The 18,333-nt window shown below is 38.8% G+C and overlaps 1 protein-coding gene and 1 pseudogene across 3 annotated transcripts in view; one reads left to right on the top strand and one right to left on the bottom strand.

Annotated features, from left to right (window-relative positions):
• The first annotated feature begins 3,529 nt into the window (after nucleotides 1-3,529).
• ZFX (zinc finger protein X-linked) overlaps nucleotides 3,530-18,333 on the top strand; it is a 38,550-nt gene continuing 23,746 nt past the window's right edge. For 2 of the 3 annotated variants that reach the window (XM_090263924.1, XM_090263921.1), the window contains exon 1: nucleotides 3,530-3,896. The gene's annotated coding sequence lies outside the window, so the exon portion shown is untranslated. Of the gene's footprint in view, nucleotides 3,897-4,955; nucleotides 5,051-18,333 lie in introns of all 3 variants that reach the window. The other variant, XM_090263922.1, reaches the window with a different exon arrangement.
• LOC149991751 (cleavage and polyadenylation specificity factor subunit 5 pseudogene) lies at nucleotides 11,923-12,611 on the bottom strand (annotated as a pseudogene).

Raw genomic sequence — 18,333 nt, 5'->3', positions numbered from 1 at the left:
ATGAGTTGGTTCTCTAGCATTCTCCAAAGGTGATCATTTAAAAAAAAGTCAAGCTATAATTCACATGCCATAAAATTCACCCTTCTGAAGTACACAGTTGACTAGTTTCTAGTATATTCACAAAACTGCAACCATCACAAGTTCTTCATTTTTTAAAAATCCCATTATAAACTCATCAACCTGCTTGATGCATTTCAATCCATAGCAAGTATTCTTTTGACAATCACATTTTTTAATCTTTAGACAACTGGCACCTCTTTAAATAGGCTCCTGAGACCTTTTGACATACTCCTAGTAAGCTTTCTGTTTGAAGAGATATTCCTGGTTCATCTTATACTTTTTGGCTCCAGCCCAGGAATCAATAATTTCTTCCAGAACTGTGAGTTCCTTTAGTGGAAAATTGTACATAAAAGCAACAATTTGGACACCCAGCATGCTCATTATTACTGGTTATTGTTTCTAGGCCTTACATATTGCTTTTTACATCTTCAGTGGAGCTAGTTTGTTTGCTGTGTCCTGTGATTTATAATCCATGAAGTTGAATTTGGCTGTTGGTGATTTTCAGGAATTAAACAATGTCTTATTCAACTAATGACTCTGTGAAAAATAGTGTTTGAAAATCACCTAATTGTCATTCATTATTTATTTTAAAATCATTTCCCTTGGGACTCATATTAAAGATTCTTACTTGGTGTTAATTACAGCCAGCTGAATTCCAACATGATGCAACTTGCTCATGTTAAGATGAGTACATAGGGGATGACTTAAGTATCAAGTATCAGATAAAGTGTTAATTTTTATAAGGTGTGCTTAGTTCAGTAAAACTAGGGCATTTGTAGGGGAAAGTATTTTTTAACCTTTGGGATATAAAATAATCAATTACCACAACATTTTTCAAGAAGGTCTGTATTGTCTCAGACACCAATAATTTACTGCCTCCTATTTGGATTTCCAGTAGTCAGTAATGTGGAGTGAAAATAATTTTCTTCTTTTTTTTTTTTTTTTTAACAGTTTCTTTTCTGACTAATCTTTCTCTGGAAAGATGATTGAAAGGCCTTGTATTATTTCTGGCTCAAAGACCTATAAACATGTCATGGATTTTTAGTTAAGTTATTAAAACACTGTCAAAACCTTGAGTAAGTTACTTTTAACTATCTGATATACATTAACAGCTCTGAAGGAACAAATAAATTTTAACACATAACCAAAATCTCTTTGATTGCTTTGAAACCATCTATTTTGTATTCACAGCATATGCCTTTGAAATGTTCTGCTCTCAATCTCCCTAAATCAAATTTCCCTTTTATTGTGGTTATTTGAGAAAATGAAAGCACTTAAGAATGTTTTTATTCTGCCATAGGCAACCTCCTTATTCAGAGTTCCCCAAGGGCAAGCACCACATCTTTCTGTTACCTGTGCCCAGAATTCTATAGGTCCTTAATACCAAAACAATGAACAAAGAATGCAAGATCGGCTGTAGTAGGTCCTTTAAGTGCAAGGTGTCAGGTTCATCACCCAGTGCTTCATTAGCAAATGCTTTCAGTGATCTTAGGTGTCCTCAAGGTCCTATTGTGAATATTTTCATAGACTATATTTTATATTTTATCATAACATCGAATGATTTCTGATCTCTGCTGTTCACACTTCCTTTGCATCTTCATTTATCATGAGTACTTTATATTAAGGGTATTTCTAGTAAAGTGATTTTTATTGTACAGTGCTCTTTATAGTCTTTCATAAATGGATTTGAAGAAGTTACTTTCCGTTCTTTGAAAACTAAAAAAAAAGGTATATTTGACTTCATCTGTATAATGATCTATAGAATAATTTTTGTTGGACTTCAGTAAAAGTTTATCTAATGTAATTAATAGAAACAGGCTTTCCTTTCCTTGTTTCCCATCAAAGTTAGCAGTCTTTATGCATGAAAAGTAATGGTAAAGGGCTCTTTTAAAGTATCAAAACTACTTCTGGTCTTTTAAGTTGAGGAAATCTTTTTTTCATTGGTGTTCCTTGAAACTTTTCTTAAGTACCTTATACTGGGGACTTATTGGTATTTGATAGTAATTATGGAAGAACTAACAGGAATGCTGACATGAAGATTTTATGTTCATGGATGATGATTCCTTTCTTGACATACCATAGCATTAAACGGAAGCTCTTGTTCAGTACTTAAATGCTGGTAATTAATTGTTTGAAATTATATTAGTATGAGTATACAAGCTATTTCTCCTTTTTTTGTGTTTTTTTTTTGTTTGTATGTTTGTTTACCTTTCTGTGAGGACAGTCTATCAGAGCCCGGTGGAGTTTTCTATATATGACATTGTTGTTTATCATTTTTGAAAGGGAATTTAATTGCTTAAAAAATATATCAAATCTGAAGCCTTGAGAGGAAAATTACCATCCAGTACATTATTAGAGATTTCTTCTCATTGTGCCTTTGGTTTGTAAGATGTCTGAGGGAAAGGACAACTTGCATTCTGGGAGTTTAAAAAGTTATGACAGGAAACTAAAATATGTGGCTTCTGCATTTAAGGAGATTTCACACCAGTATGCTAATTTGTTTTAAAACTTGTTCCGTAATGATTAAAACGTTTTAATCTAACATTTAGTGAACTGAAGAATAAAGCACGCCTTCCTGATTAAAGATCACACTGTTTACCATTTAACTAGTAACTGTGAAACACAGTTTGAGTCCCAAGTTCAGCATGGAAAGAGCCTAAAAATTTAAAGTAACGAAAACGCAAAACACATATTTTTGGGGTTGATAAATGCTTTGTTTAATCGAGTACATATTTTCCTTTCTCTCCAATCTTTCTAAACTTTAAGAGGCTTGTTTAAGTAGTTTGTAAAACAGCCATACTCAATTCTGCTACCTCTCTCCATATTTATGAGAATGTGAAAAATTGATAATTTATGAAACAATTACACCACTTCCATTTCATAGGCTCCCAAATTCTGAAACACAGATGTATAGAAAATATACATTAAAAATTCCTGTTCATTGCAATGTGCGAAACCAGTTTCAAAATGTAACCCTTTTCCTCATTTTTTTTCCCGCCCCCGCAAACTAATAAAATCAGGCTTTCTGGTCGAATGCTTATTAAAAAAAAAAAAAAAAAATTAAAGGGTTTGGTAGTTGCTCTAGAATCACCCTTCTCCCCCTTCTCTTGCCCACATACCCACTTAGACTGCCAAGCCTATTTTCATTTTGTTTCAAATAATTTTTTTTTTTTTTTAAGGGAAAGCAGGGGACGGCGGGGGTTGCTAAATTTATCTTCTTCTCCAGCCACGGGGATGAAAAAGACACATATACTGCGGGCGGGGGTCTGAGGGCCTGCAAACAACTCGAGCAGGCGCGTCGGCCAGGACAGGCGCGGGCAGGCGGTAGGTCTCCGGGGAGGGCCCGGGGGGTAGGCTGCGGCCCAACGGGAGATGGTGGGGGGCGGCCGGGCCGGGTCGGGGCCCGCGCGGGCTTTACGGCCGAGGCGGTGGCCGCCGCGCGTGTGTAGCAGCGACGGGAGGGAGCGCGGAGGTGGAAAGAAGGGGGGCGCTGTCACGGAGACTCCGGCCGCCGGAGACCCCGCCGCAGCGAGGCCATTGGGTTCCCTGGTCGCGGGGCGTGAGCGTCGCCGACCCGGGACTCCAGGGGAACCCACCGGGCGGAGGAGGGGGCCTCTCTACCCTTCCGCATTTTCCTGGGTCTCTCTCCCGGGCGGTGACGTGACGTGCTGACGGCGGGCCCGTGCCGGGGAGCTGGGCCGCTTTTTGTCAGCTCCGAACTCGGCCCCTCCTCCCTCCCTCCGCCCGCCCCACCAGCCGGAGCCCGGCCCAGTGCTCCAGAGAAAGGCCGGCCTGCAGCACCCGCCACCGTCGGCGCCCGCCCGCACGCCCGTTCGGTGAGTTCCGGGTGTCGCCGCGGCCGCGGGGCCTAGCGTGCGTGCAGCGGCCTGGTCCCGGCCTGGTCGGCGGCCCGCGAGGCGCCTTTCCGCGCTAGGCCGGGCGGCGTGGCGCACGGCGCCAAGCAGGCCCCGAGGAGGCCGCAGTTAGGCCCGGGGAGGAGCCCGGCTGCCCCGAGCGGCGGCGGAGGCGCGCTTAGTGAACGGGCGGGGGTTGGGGGAGGGTCGCCCGGTGGTCTGGGAGGCTGTTGAAGGGCTTCGGCTTGACACCGCGGCCGGCCCGGGACACCGCACGGGAGCGAGGCCTGCCCAGGTGGCTAAGGCTGCAGGCGTGAGGTGAAGGCCGCAAGCCGACCGGGCCGATTTTCGCTATGTAAATATCGGCGAGGGGGGGGGTGAGGGACGGGGGACAAAATGGCGGCGGCTCGGCGCCTGCTGCAGGGGACGATTGAAGGGGTTGCCGGGAGGGGGAGCCGCCATCTTGAAGGCGGTGTCGGAAGAGAAAATTCCGCTACAGCCCGTGAGGGGGGGTCGGAGAGCGGGCGGCGGCTCCGGTGACGGGCCCCGGAGGCCCGGCACGGCAGCGTGTGCTAGCGGAGGGGGCGTGCTCGCTCCCCACGGCGGCCATTGCCCTCACCGCCATGATGGGCTCCAGGCTCTCGGCGGCAGCGCCGCCTTCCTGCCCTGCCTCTCAGCCCCGTGACGGGCTGTTGGCTTCCGTTGCATTTTAACTGAGCTGCGGCAGGCAGCCATCACCGCCGGCCGGGTGCTTGGGCCATCTCGTCCCTTAGTGACCTCAGCCCCGCTCCTGTACCTCGCTTTTTTAGCCACCCGAGGGCGGCCGGGGTGGGGGGGGATGGCAGCCCAAACATCTGTGCTCACCACGGCAAGTGCCACCCCGAGACATTTTTTTATTAGTCAAGCAAAGTCATACGTGGCTGTTACGGTGCCCTCGATGCGGTGGTTTTCCACCAATCATTGCCTTCTCCAGGGTCTGAATAGAGCAATAGAAATACAATTTGATGGGAAAGAAGTTCTCACCACCCTTTTATCCAATAGGGGGAAAATGCAAATTGCACAGCACGTAAACGGAGGAATAACGTTGTGAAGGAGTCGTTTGAGCCCATTTATTTGGAAACAACTTTCTTGAAAAGGTGCATTTAAGCTATTAGTGGTTTGTTGGTAGTGTTTACTCTTTTTTTAGAGGATGGAAAGGGCAGGAAGTTTTTTATTTTTCTTACTGAAGGACAACATAATGTGATGCAGTATTTTTTTGTCACGGTATTTAGGATTGTTTATTTGATTTGAAAAATTCGAAGGTGTAATTCCACCCCTTAAATTACTTTCGATTGCATACTGTACAACTCCTGTAAACTCGCAGCCCGCTGTTAGCGGTGCATTGTTTTGGGTGCTAAAAACGATTAAAACGGTTCTTGTAATGCAGTGTGGCTGCTAGAAGTTCGTCGTTGGGTGGCAGATGAGACGAGGTGAAGTGCTGCGGGAAGGGTACAACAAATCAGTGAGGCTTCAGAGGAAGGCAGGGTTTCCTTTTGGAGCATCAGGGAAGTGTTCCTGACATTTTGAGGTCTGAAGAATGGGTAGGACTCTGTTGGGCAGTGGTGGAGGTGGGGAAAGGGCATTTCAAGGGTGAAGGATCTGTGGAAAACAGCAAGGATTTATAATTCGGCTGGGGTAGATGGTGTAGGGAGGGAGGGGAGTGTTGGAAATTTGGGCCAGAAAAGGTAGATGGTGGAAGAGCTTGCTTGCCAGGTTGAAAGGCTTATACCTGATGGGGAACCCAGGGAGCCCTCAATTAGCAAGGTCAGGACACACCTGAGCCGGACTTTCTATTCGCTTAGTAGTTCCATTAGACTGGGGAGAGTTTCAAAGTTGAGAAATAGTGAGAGTAGTCTCACTACTGTAATGATGATGAAGAATGTTCACAAGTTAAGCCAATTTTGCTACTCTTTCAATGATCCATATCTGCTAGGGAGATAGCTGCTCCTTTTTTGTATCCTAACTTCTCATTCCAAATAACCTTTTGCTCAGTTATTATCATTTATCTAGTAAACAAATAGGGAGGAGTTTCTGACTTTCCATTTACCAGGTGAAAAATTGAGGACTAGTGCCGTGGATTACTTTACTAAAATGAGGAATGAACCCCATGGTAATTTTTTAAGAAGTCGGTTTTGAGAAGTAGGTTAGAAGAGCCAGTTACTAAAAAGGCAGCAGCGTTTAGATGGTCCTTTACAACCTCTGTTGTGTCGTCCCCGTCCCCCGTCGTCGTCCCCCCCGCCGCCCCCCCCCCCCCTTGAGAGTAACCAACTTTTTGTTTGAGAGAGTAACTATGGCTGTTGGCGAGGCGAAGCCTTCTCGTGTTTTGATTAATCTCTGACTGTTATAGATGCGTATGTGGGGAATGTGTGTCCTATAATTTTATGATATAAAACATAAGTATTCACAGTCCATTCCTAGACTGTGACAGGTCCGAGCGTTGACGCTCCGGGGGAGGACAGGAGGGAACTGGAGATTCTCATGGCTGTCATAAAGGGCCGTGGTTTAGAGATGTTTAAGAAACAGTGCATTGTGGGAGGCCCACTGGAAGCACATTGCTAAGCCGGACCGGTTGCCGAGGTGGTAAGAGTAAATGTACACTTAGAAAAACCAGTTGCTTTCTATCTTGACAGCTGGGAAAGACATAAAAAAGATCAAAGAATTTTATTGATGCACGCACAGTATAGCATTCGTAGATGTTTTAGTACAGCAAGAGTGGGTGTTGAAGATAAAGATTGTTATACTCAACTTGTGTAATGAAGAAGACAGATAAATGCATACTTTAGAAGGATTTCTATCCCTAACAGTTACATATAAAATGCTCTTTGTGTGCAAGGGTAGGCCTTGATCTGGAAAACTGACCGGTGAGAAACCTTATTTCCCTACGATTTTAGATAAATGAGGTGTTAGTGTTTAAGTTATGTGGATGTTTCAGATATATGCAAGTTTCCTTTTTAAAAAACGTGCTCACAATACATTAAAACAATTTTTTTCCACATTACTTTTTGTAAATGCTTCCTCTCTAACCCCATCTGTGCTTGTATTGTCACTGATGGCCTTGTTTTTATTTGTGTTTGTGTGCACTGGCAATTCCAGACTCTTTTTACTCTGAAACTCCTCATCCTGCCCTTGAAACCCTCAGCCTTGGCAGAGATTACCTAATCTTTTCCTTAGGCCAGAAGCATAGATGATCATCTGATCTAAGCATTTGCGTTTTCTTCCTTCCACATCATGCTCTTCCTCTGTCTCTACCTAGGCTTTTCCCCCTCCTGCTCTTCCGCTGCAGGAAGACTTGGCCTCCTTCAGGCCCAGCTGCTCTGCCTGTGCACCCCACCCGTCCTTTGGGACGGAGCTCGGTCAGTGAATCTGCCGATTGCATCATTGCCCCTCTATCTCCGCTGGTGCCTTTCCCTCCCCTTATCAACATTCCTAGGTTTTTGCTCTTCGTGGGGAGAGCCTCACCTATCTTTTTTTCTTTCACCAGTACTTTTATTTCTTCTCATCCCACTTATTCCTAAATTGAGTAACTGTTCCACAGCGTGTCACCGGGTGTGTCATATAAAAATGTTATGTGTTTCAGAAACTCTGCCTTCTCTGTCTTCTATCATGAGATTGCCCTCAGGGTCAACTCTGCATCCTTTTTTCTCAAATCTTCTCCCCTGGTTTCGGTGTTTCATACCATGCATGCCCATGCTCTCTTTTAGTTTCTCCTCTAGCATGTTCAATTGCCTCCTGACCATCTTCACCCAGGTGTCTGATTGTTTCAACATGGCTGAGACCAAATGTATCTGACACATAGTAAGTAGATGCTCAATATTATTTATTGGGGGAAAAAATTTTTTTTAACTCAGAGCCCCTAAAACAACACGAGCTTCTAGCTTTCTTTTAATGGCATCATTATTTTCCCAGGCTCGTTCTTTATTCTCTGTCTTATATAGCAATGTGGACAGCTTTAACTTAGCGTTTCATCTATTATATTTTAACTGTGTTTATATTTTTGTCATCTTTTCTAAACTCTGAGTGTAGAAACAGTTTTATTTTTGTCCCCAAGCAATGCCTGGAACATGGTCATTATCTCTGAAAACAATTATTTCAGTTATTGGGTACAGAGAGGTTTATGTAGTTGAATAGTTTGCAACTATTCAGGCGTCTAGTCATTGTGTTCTTTGACCAAGGGTATATACCACATGAGTTGAATAACCCTTCTGCCACTTGTTTGGGGTTAATATAGTCAGTGTATTCTTATTCTTGTGAAATTATTTTTCCAAACAATGTTTTATAAAAACCAGGTTTCTTATAACTGTATTTACTCAGAAAGGCCCACTTTAAATTATGAAATATTTCAGAATTACAAGTATCAAATTACAAATATTCCAGAGAAGCAAGTGTCACCCAGATTTAACAGATCTTAATGTTTTATTATATATTTGCTTCATAACATTTTTGTTTGTTTAAAGAAAGAAACTCATAAATCCATTTAAAGAATGACCCTCATTCCATTCTTGTCTTTTCTTTGCCAGAAGTAACCACTCCCAATATGTATGTACCAAGTTTTCAAACTTCTTGGTCTGAGGACCCCTTCACAGTCTTCAGACTGAGATCCCCAAAGAGTTTTTGTTTATGTGGGTTCTACCTATACTTACGTTAGAAATTAAATCTGAGGCACTTAAAAATATTTATAAATTCATAAAAAATAAGCCCACTGTATGTAAACATAAATAACTTATTTTAAAATAACTACTTTTCAAAAAAATTAGTGAAAAGAGGAGCATTGTTTTACATTTCACATTTACACTTCACGTTTTCCAATCTGTTGGGTGTAAGTGGTATCTCGCTGCTGATTTCATTTTGTGTTTCCTAGATTACTGGTGAGGTAGAGCTCCTCCCCTTGGTCCATTTTTCTGTTGGACTGTTGCCTTTTTCTCATTAGCGTATGGATATTTTTATATTCTGAATACTAATGATTTATAATTATACTGAAAATACTATTTTCTAGTCTGTGGCTTATCTTTTAGCTTTGTTTTGGAATATTTTTTATTGTGTGTGTAGGACTTCTCAGTGTGAAGGTAGTCAGTTTTCTCACTTTTTTTCATTTATGGCTTATGTTTTCTTTCCCTTACCCCCAAAGTTATAATAATACTGTGCTTTTTCGTATTTAGGTCATTAATTCTTCTGGAACTTTTTTCTCTATTGTGTGATGTAGGGATCTAATTTTATCTTTTTAATATGGATTTGCCAAGTAGTTCAGCCTTTCTCCCCACTGATTTATAATGCAACTCCTGAGGTTTATCATAGTCTCACACATACATATCTGTTTCTGGTTTCTCTTTTCTGCTTTCATTGGTTGACTATACATCTATACCACTCTGATTTAATAATGATAACTTTATAATTAACTCATACTATATGTTTTTTTCTTTAGGTTTTAAAAACTTCCTTTGTTTATTTTTGGGTCAGTTTGTCAATTTTTATGCAAAATTGTTGGGTTTTTATTGTATTTGCATCAGATTTATAGAATAACTATGTAGATACAGATAGATATACAGTATGCTAAGTAGTGGAGTTGGGATTTGAATCTGGGCATGCTCTACTGCTTTTCAGAAAAGCTTTTGCACAACTTTCATTAAATTTTTGCTAGATACTTTGTAATTTTTGTTGTTGTAAATAGGATTTTCCATTAGTTATTATTCCTATTTATTGCTGACGTACAGGGAACACTGTGGACTTACATGTATTGATATTGACCTTGTTGAACTCTCATATTACTGTATTTCATAGATTCTGAGATGCACTTTCCCCCCTTACATTTTAACATCTCTGAAATCAAAACAGATCTTGAATTGATGGTGTCCAATAATCAGTATTGTTCAGGCAGCAGTCACGATAGTTATCATTGCCTGCATATGGACAGACTTTGGTCAAGACTCCATTTTGTCATTAAGTGAATATGTGCATTGTTGTTCTGTTATTTCATGCCAAACAATACAACTGAAGGGAGAAGAAACGACGAAGTAGGTGTCTGACTGGAAAGAAAATCTCGATGATGATGATGGAGCATTTTAAGAAATGCTGCATCACCAACACTCTTGGCAGAGGGCAACATTGTTAGGAAAAGTTGAATAGCTTTAAGTAGAAAGTAATCCATAGTAGGACCTTGAATGTGATGTTCTAGGAGTACCCTACCAATTTCTTTTGCTTCTATTTGCTTTATATGCACATATATGATAAAAATGTCTTTTAAGTCTTAAAGAATTGTCTTAAGTCTAAAATGAAAATATTAGACAAAGTATGGCATCACTTTAATTGGCAGTGTTTTCTTCTTGTATATAAAATAAGGATGCAACTTAAAGTTGGTGATATCTTTAGAATCAATGAAATGTGGGAATAATAATACTTTATAATTCTTCTGTATTTTCTAAGTAATGATGTGGGAATAATGTATTATTTTCCATTCCTTTTGCCCCCCGTTTTTTGTTTCTTTTCTTAAAATTGCACTGACTAACACATCTAGAACAGTATTGATTAAAAGCATTGATAACAGGCATCCTTGTCTAGGTACTTTAATGGAGTGCTTCTAATATTTATCGTTAAGTATGATATTGTAGTGGGTTTTTCTGGAGGGGGCAGATGTCATTTATTAGTTCACATTCTCTTCTGCTTATTTTAGAGTTTTCATTGTGAACAGGAATTGATTTTTCTAATGCATTTGCTGGTCTATTGGTCTGATGAATTGCATTTGTAGATTCTTTAAAAAAAGGTTTTTTAAATTAAAAGTACAATTGACGTTCAATATTGTATTAATTTCAGTGTACTATCTTGACTGGAAACCTTAGATTTTGTATTTTAAATTGTCTTTGGATTCCCTAGATATTTGCATTCCTTTGTTATTGCCATGCATTTTTCATTTTTCATGTATTATTTTAATAACAAGCAAGGCTACGCTAACTTCATAAGATGAGCTGGGGAGTATTTATTCTTTTCGAAAGAAGTTGTATTTAATAGGGCTAATCTGTGTCTTGAACATTAGAATGTGTCTGTGAAACTGCCTGGTGTCTTTTGTGAGTTGGTTTTGATTTATTAATTTTCTTTCACGGTGGTAAGTCTTTCTGGCTTTCCTTGATTTTTTTTTTTTTTTTTTTTGTTATTTATACAAAATGAATATTTTAGAAAAATACAAATTTTCAAATATGTTGGTATAGAGATAGGTTTCTGTAATGACTTTAAAATATCTAATTTGGTTAATTTGTTCCTTTTTTTGTGATCAGGACTGCCACTGACTTGGGCTATATTATTAAGACTTTTCAAGTAGTTCATATTGTCCCTTTCTGCTTTTCTTCATTTGGTAATATTTCATTCCTTCTGCTTTATTTGCATTTATTCTAACATTAAAAAATTTAAGTTGGAGGTTTAGCTTATTAATATTTAATCTCTACTCTTATGTGCCTTTAAAACTAAATTTCCTCTGAACTATAACTGGATGTGGTGATTTTGATATGAATTGATTTTTATTTAGCCCTAAATATATTGTGATTTTTTTTTTTCATTATTTTCCTGTTGCCCATTGAATTATTTAGAACTTCGTTTTAAAATTTATGGGACATTTTTTCTGCTATCTCTGTGACATTTATTTCTCATTTTATTGCATTATAGTTGGGGAACACTGATATGCAAAAATCAATTGTATTTCTCTATAGTAACAACAATTTAAAAATCAAGTTTATTTTTGCTTTTTAGAAGTTTACTTTCTTTAACGTACAACAATGTGAGTAGAAACAAAAGCAAATTAAACATTGCCTTTGTTTATACCACTTCTAGTTCTTCATGTCAACTTTACTAGTCAAACAATAGAAAGCACGTGGCAATTTAAGAGTTGGGAAAGAGATAAAACAGAAAAACCCTTTTCTACCATGTTTATACTGTGTTAGGGCTGTTCACAGAGATCGCTTCTTTTCCTTCTCCACTGTGCAGGAATTCAGTTGTATGTAAAATTGAACCTGCTCAAAAGCTGAGGGAGACTAGAAATGATGGGTCTGTATCCTGGTTCACGTCATACAATTCACGTAATGGTGTCGCTACCAGTTTGTAATTTTTAGGGATTGCAAACAAAGCTTTCTCTTGAAGTTGAACCAAAAACAACTTATGTTCCTTGAGTTTTGTACTATGTGCAGGAATATATGGATACTGAGAAGGTTCACAATTTGGTCTCCAGCAGTTACCAATGTCATCAATGAGGCAGTCTTGCTGGGACTCCATCTTGATGACCTAGTATCTCTGTCATTAAGCGTTTTAGACCTTCAGCTTCCATCTCCTGGGTTAAGTTCACCACCAGGTAGTTTGAAAAAAGTTGTTCCCAGCTGTAGCAGTTACCACATGGGGTAACCAACCAGTGCTCTTGTGCAATCAGAACCCCTTCTATAGTCTTCTTCATTCCAATTTTATCAAATTCCTCCATCATGTGTTGAAAGTTGAAATCTGGCTGCAACAGAGCTGTCATTCTCAGAGGGGCTCTTTATGTCAAACGTGTAATTGGTATGAGGGTACAGGTTGACAGTGCACTCCAAGGTGAGGGGCTTAGTCTCCTGCATGTACTTGTTGCCTAACTGGTTGACGCCCTCCCTTCCTCCAGAGCCAGCTGGTCTGTGAGTGATTGGGCGGCACCATGGATATGCTGGGGAGCGCTGGCGGCTGAAAGAAAGGGGGAAAGGCAGTAAGAAGGTGCCGGCAGCCGCCGCCCGCCATTAACATGGGAGCGTGGGGAGACTAAAAATCAAGTTTAAAAGCCAGTACAATTTATAATAAGGTCAGAATATTCAATATCTTGAAATAAATTCAACAAACTATATTAAGACCTTTAGCGAAAGCATAACTAGGAGAAGTGAAAGAACTAGATTTATGGGGAAAGATGAAATGCTCATGGATTGAAAGTACTATAATATTACAAAGATGTCAGTTTTGATATGTAGAGATTCAGTGCAATCCCAATAAAAACCCCAACAGGATTTTAATTAACCATTGTCACATCAGTAAATTCAATAAAAAACAAACAAACAAAAAACCAGGACTTTCTTTTGGGAAGGTAGACTAGTTCTCAAATTTGGGGATAAAAAGTTGGAAGACACATACCACCATATATAAAAGCTTATTATAAAGTTATAGTGATTAAAACAGTGAATGCAAAGCCTGATCTATGGAACAGAATAGAGTCTGAAAGTAGAACTACATTTATAAGGTCAATTGATTTACAGCAAAACTGTATTGGCATTTTGATCGACTGTAGAGGTTAATTAAAAGAGAATTGCTACTACTAGTACAACATAGTCAAGAGTAAGATTGATTTCTCTATTGTAAGTATTTGCCTTTTAAAAAACTCAGTAGTTTTTTATTCTTATCAATGGGATTTTCCATTCCTAAGTGCTACGTAAGAAAGCTTTTGTCTTTAGCTATGTTAATATTGTACCAACACACTTTATAAATTCATACTGTGTAAATTTCTCAGTTGAGTCTCTTGGACTTCTTAAATTATGCATAAGTACAATTTTTTCAATAATATATCTTGCATTTCATTTTCTTAACTAATTGCATTGACTATCAGTTTCCATATAGTCTTAAATAATAGTGTTAATGGGCACCCTTCTTTTAATTTTTACTTTAGAAGGAATACTTTTAGTGTTTTACCTTAGTTTTAATATGTCTTTTTGTAGATACATCATTTTCCTATTTAAAAATGCTTGTAACGTGAACCAGTTTAAGATTTGTATATACCTATGTGTTTTTAACAGCTTTATTGAGATGAACTCTTATAAAATTTACCCTTTAAAAATGTACAATTCAGTGGTTTTTAGTAGATTCAGCATTGTGTAACTATCGTAACCATCACTGCTAATTACAACATTTTATCACCCCCAAAAGAAACCCTGAACTCAACAGCAATTTATCCCCATCATATTTCCCTTAACCCCCTCCAGCAGCCATTAATCTACTTTCTGTCTTTATGGATGTGCCTATTCTTGACATTTCATATAAATGAAATCTTAAAATTTGTGGTCTTTTTCATCTGGCTTTTTCACTTCCCATAATGATTTCAAGGATCATCCTTTTATTATTTCATTCCTGTTGTATGTTTTTAACTGTTACGAAAATATCTATTTCAGTTTGACTAAATAGTTTAAATAAAATGTAGATGTTGAATTTCAAGTTTTCAGCAGATACTGAGAAAAGTCAGGATTTACTCTTTTGACCTGTTAATTTGGCCATTATTTGATTCCATCCTTGAATTATAGAATAACCATACTTTGTCAAGGGGTATGTGTGTGTATGTGTTTTACATGATGGATCACATTTGCAAATTCTTAATTGGATTCATAATTAATCAAGTTTGTAGTTCAGTTACATGAGTTTTGTTAGATTTTTAAAAAATGGTAAATTAGTTTTGTAAAAGGAATTGAGAAAACTTCCCTCTTCTGTGTCTGGCATAGTTTAGATAGCTTTGGGGAAAATCTGGAGCTTTTTGAATGGGTAACAGGTAACTTTCTTCTCCTACCAATTTTATGGTGATTGGGTTTTCTATCTCGTTGAAGTAATGCTGGTAACTTACATTTCCCTTCAATGTGCTAGCATGAAATTATAGACTATTGTTACAAGATTTAAATTTTTTCTGTATCCATTTTTTTCTTTCCCATTTCAAATTATGTATGCTTGTGTCCCCCTACCCCCTTTTAGATTATTATCTAGTTGTATATTACTATTTTTTCAAATGCCTGAAAAAAGCCAGATTTGGATTTATTTATTTATTTAAGTATGTATAAATTAGCTGTCTCCCTGTCTTTGCTCCAGAGAATGATCATGGAATTAATGCCACTGATACTCAGTGGAGCTGATATTCATTGGAGCATGCTCATTGTTGGTCATGTAAGAAGCAGGTGTACTGCAGACTCAGCCCCCTGCATTGTCCAGCCTGTTATTTCTTTTTTCAAAATTAATTAATTTATGTATTTAAGAGAGAGGGGCAGGGAGGGAGAAAGAAAGGGAGAGAAATGTCAGTGTGCCATAGCAACATAGGTTGTCCCTAGCACTCCCCCAGCCTGGGATCTGGCCCACAACCCAGGCATGCGCCCTGATCAGGAATTGAACCTACAACCTCTCGCTTTGCGGGATAGTGCCCAGCCCGTTATTTCTTTTAAATGATTAAAGGATTGACTATTATAGGTACAAAACATACTGCTAATTGTTTTAGCAAGAAATCAATGTATAAACACTCCATAATTTTGCATTAAGAAAAAGTTTTTGTTTTATTGATTTGAGAGAGAAATACATCGATTTGTTGTTCGGCTTATTTACTTGTATGTGCCCTTGGCATATGAGGACGACACCCTAACCAACTGAGCTACCTGGCCAGGACTCTGCAGTTTTCAATTTAAAAATTTTATAGTTGTTGAAAAGCTTGAAATTGTATTCTTGCTAGTGTTCAAGAGGTACAGAGAACATTGTTAATGTCAGCACTGAATTTACAGAACCATACAGACCCAAAGTAATGTATTTAGGAAAAACAATAATAGGGAGCATGTGTTGTTTATGTAGGTGATGGAAAGAGTAGGGTCAGTATTAGTCACGTTCTGTGTTGGTGATCTGACAAGACAGTAACTTAAAGAAGTTTCGTAGTTTAAGAACATTTAAAAGCTTAAAAACTGTAAATGCTACAATACATTATTTTTGCAACTAGTTACTAGAAAACTAAGGAAAGTACTTATTAGCTTAAATAAAGTAACATGAAAACGAAAATGCTTTAATGCATTATCAGAAAGATGTATGTGGCAAGCAGCCCTTGTAAGTAAGGTTCCTAGTCATTTGTTGTGGGAGTGGCAGAAAGGAGTGAAAAGCCAGTTGAGAGGTTATTTTTGTCCTCGGGGGTTCATGAAATATGAAGGTGAGAGTAAATGATGACAGTGGGTATGAAAAGAAAGGGGCAGATTCCTGAGAAGTTGTGGACAAGGAATGGATATGGTCTGACAGTCTGACTGAATATAAGCAGAGAAGGAAAAGGCCACAGTGGTCACGTCAGGGAAAGCAGGGCTTTATCCTCAATGAAAATACTAAGCAGTCTGGGGGAAATGTTAGGTGCTAGCCTGCGTGTGGATTTAGGGACTCATGTTTGTGTAAATGGTAGTTGAAACCATGAAATAAAGAGAAAGCAGAAAAGAAAAGGGCTGAGTGCACCACTCTAGGCAAGGCTGCACTATTGGGTGCAGGGAGGCAGAGTAAACAGCAGTTGGAAAGGTGGGCAGGAAACTAGAATTCAGTTTAAAAGAAACTGAGGAAGGAGAGAATTTCAAAATTGAGGGAATTGATTGTCTTTCAAACCCCAAAAGAAAAGCTAAGGGGAGATGAATGCCAACAAAAGAAGCTGTTGTGCAGGTTGAGAATTCTTAGAGCTGGTGGGGTTGGGTTTATGTGGAGAAATTGGGGAGAGGGACCTTTAATACCTTAAAGAATCACATTTATTGCTTCTTAATTGGCTTAATTTCGTGTTAGTAGTATGTCATTGTGCTTAGAAGCTTAATTCACGTCTATCATTTTGTAATTACATTAAACAAAAAATTTTTAAAGATTTTATTCATTTACTTTTAGAGAGACGGGAAGGGAGGGAAAGAGGGAGAGAAACATCAACCTGTGGTTGCCTCTCACACGCCCCCAACTGGGGACCTGATGTGCAACCTAGTCATGTGCCCTGACTGGGAATTGAACCTGCGACCCTTTGGTTCACAGGCTGACTTTCACTCCACTGAGTCACACCAGGCAGGGCTGTAATTACATTTTTTAAAGGTGAAAAAGAATTATGGCCAGAGGTGATTTTGGTGGGGAGAGAGCAGTGACAAGTTACTCATCATGTACCCTTTCGATTTTTCATAGTTGAAATATTTTTTCTTTATTGGTCCTTTTAATTTGAAGCAGTTTGAATAAGTAACATTAAACGTGCTCCTTGAAAATGAATAGAATAAGTCTCAGAGTTGGCATGTTGAAAATCCATTTATTAATGTTAATTAATTGAGTTTCTTGTGGATATTTCTTTAAGGAATTTATATACAACATGTTTAGCATCTGAAAATAAGCATGTATAAATAGCCATGATTTATAACGAACAAGTACAATAAGAAAAAAAAGGAAAAAAGATGAATTGCTCTGGAAATTTAGGGGGGAGAGAGAGAGATTTTCAGCTTTTTCCTTTTGGTGGGGAAAGGTTCAGACAAGATGATAGTGGAAAGATGTACCAGGTAGAAGAAACCCTGAGCCAAATGTAGCTTTGGGGTTATGGGGGCATAACTTTATTAAAAGTTTACTAAAAAGCATGCAGTGCTTACATCATCAACAAAAATTATAAAGGTAGAAGGAAGATGTGTCTAATAGTATCATTTAGGTTGGATTAAAAAGTGAAAAAGTAGAGATAAGGAAACCAATGAGGGAGGAGGTTTATGCAGTACTTAGAACATGAGTAAACCACAATCCTTGATGTCTGCTCTTTTGAAACAGTCATTAGTATTAAATAGTATATTATTTTATGGCTAACTTCTTTTTGTTGTTAAGTTTTTGGCTTAAGTAGAAAAGGGAGCATTAAGGTCATTGGGATGTCTTACAAAGACTGAAGGCAGATAAGGTTCTGTAGCTGGACCTCAGAAAGATCTAGAACCAGGAGCTAAAATACTGTTGGTAAGCCTCCCTTTCCTGCTCCCTCTACTCTGTTTCTCAGGGCACTCACTGGATTCTTTTTATTTTTTCTTTGTAAACTTTTATCTTACTCGTCTAAGCTGAGGTTGGAAAATGGCCTCCTTCAGCTCTTACATTCCAGCCACCAGGGAAGAGAGACACTGAGTGACCTTTGTTCATGGTTTCAGTTCTCAGGGATAGGACTTTGATTTTATTGTGCGCAAAGATGAACTTATTTTTATCATTTTATAACTAGGGCCAATCAACTACATGGCCAGGAGAGTATAAATACACTGTGGGAATTTACTTCTCTAGATTGGAGGGTTAGTTAAGAGAAGTCATTATAAGTTAGAAATCCCAAAGGGTGTTTACTATAATTGTGCACTTTGAGTTTTTACTGATGTTTAATGTATTGGTTGAAAGCAGACTACATTAAATTTAGAGAAGTAATATGGAAGTTGTGCAGAAATTTACCCCCAGTACAGAGTGTGTTTAAGTTGAACCTTAATAAAACCAGCTACCTTTGCAGGAATGTGGGGTGTATGCACTGAGATGAGACGAGTGCTGGGGTGCTAGAAATGTTCTGTATGTTGATACAGGTAGTGTGGTGCTTGCACAGGTTTGTGCATGTGTCAGAAGTCATCAAGATGCGTGCACTTGATGTATGCAAGTACTATCTCAGGTA

Source organism: Furipterus horrens, unplaced genomic scaffold, assembly GCF_987537825.1.
Source record: "Furipterus horrens unplaced genomic scaffold, mFurHor1.1.pri manual_scaffold_17, whole genome shotgun sequence".
NCBI classification, from domain to species: Eukaryota; Metazoa; Chordata; class Mammalia; order Chiroptera; family Furipteridae; genus Furipterus; species Furipterus horrens.
Note: the sequence above shows the minus strand (reverse complement) of the source record. Positions and strands in the feature narration are given on the sequence as shown.